The 1,361-nt window shown below is 38.3% G+C and overlaps 1 non-coding gene across 1 annotated transcript; it reads right to left on the bottom strand.

Annotated features, from left to right (window-relative positions):
* Window positions 1-587: 587 nt before the first annotated feature.
* Window positions 588-660, bottom strand: TRNAT-UGU (transfer RNA threonine (anticodon UGU)). Its single transcript has one exon. It is a non-coding gene; the product is annotated as a tRNA-Thr (tRNA).
* Window positions 661-1,361: the final 701 nt, after the last annotated feature.

The following is a 1,361-nucleotide window of genomic DNA, read 5'->3' as shown; positions in this document are numbered from 1 at the left end:
AATGGTGGGATCCATACCCAATCAAAAAAGAATATTATCCAAACGCTTTTCAAGTAATTGCAATAGGACCTGACTCGTTGAGCCTTTGGCTCTTCTAGAAATACGAACATATTTCAGAAATTGTCGCTCCGTTAGTCCGTAATGAAAACACAATTTTTGTTTTTCTTCTAGCCGGATACGATATTGAGATATTTTCCTGGAAGAAGACCGGTTCATAGAATCCTTTCTGTTTTTGGGTCTTTTACTAGTGAGACCTGGTAAATTTTTCAGAGGACGTATTATTTTTAAACGAGGTCCCCGATAACGGGACATAGAAACTCCTTATTCAATTAACAAATAGTGCTAGAAAGAAGAAAGAATAGTATAACCCGTATGAGTACTACTGGAATTCTTTTATATGGAAAACGAAGATCTTTCTCCAATTTGTTATTGATCCTAATAGCTCCAATCATTTCATTCATTCCGTTCCTAGTTGGGAGTAAATGATCATGGCATGACTGACCCGATGAACGATCTAAGAGTATTCTCCATTCCATCTTGATCCTAACAAAACTTTGTGGATTATGGAAATGAGAGGAACGGAAAAGAGCCAACTATCGGGACCGAACCGATGACCATCGCATTACAAGTGCGATGCTCTAACCTCTGAGCTAAGTAGGCTCGATGGAATATCACTCCCCATTTCATTGGGGTGAGATCCATAGATTCCTTTGGAATCCTAACGATTATAGTGCGAATCAGATTCAATGACGCAATCCAGATTACGATTACAACGGAACATTGTTTGAATGTAGATTCTTTCAAGGGAAAGAAAGGAGAAGTAAGGGTCAATTGATATCGATCGTTTTACTCACTCTTCCAAATTGACTAGGGGAGGATAATAACATTGCATTTCAAATGGATAAATAACATAATGATTCCCAGTCATATTCAATTGGGGTAGAGATAGAGAAGGGGAGAGAAGGGGACTAGGGGAGGATATTTCTCCCACCCAATATTGAGCAAATATCCAATGAATAATGTTGATGGATATTACATAATAGGATTAGATCAAGGTATGATCTTGTTCTTCGAGAAGGGGATATGGAGGAATTGGTAGACGCTACAAACTTGATCGAATTGAGCCTTGGTATGGAAACCTACCAAGTTATAGCTTCCAAATCCAGGGAGCGCTGGGATATTTTGAATGGGTAATCCTGAGCCAAATCCGGTTCATGAAGACAATGTTTCTTCTCATAAGATAGGAAGGGGATAGGTGCAGAGACTTTAATGGTAGTTTTATCCATCACTTTATTATAAAAGGGCAAATTATCAAAGGGCAATCTAGTTCGTTCCTTCATAAGGAAAAATCTCCATATTTT

Source organism: Pinus tabuliformis, chromosome 5_2, assembly GCF_031772625.1.
Source record: "Pinus tabuliformis cultivar Carrire ecotype Pingquan chromosome 5_2, CPIR1, whole genome shotgun sequence".
Taxonomy (NCBI): domain Eukaryota; kingdom Viridiplantae; phylum Streptophyta; class Pinopsida; order Pinales; family Pinaceae; genus Pinus; species Pinus tabuliformis.
The sequence above is the reverse complement of the archived record's forward strand: the minus strand, read 5'-3'. Positions and strand labels throughout refer to the sequence as shown.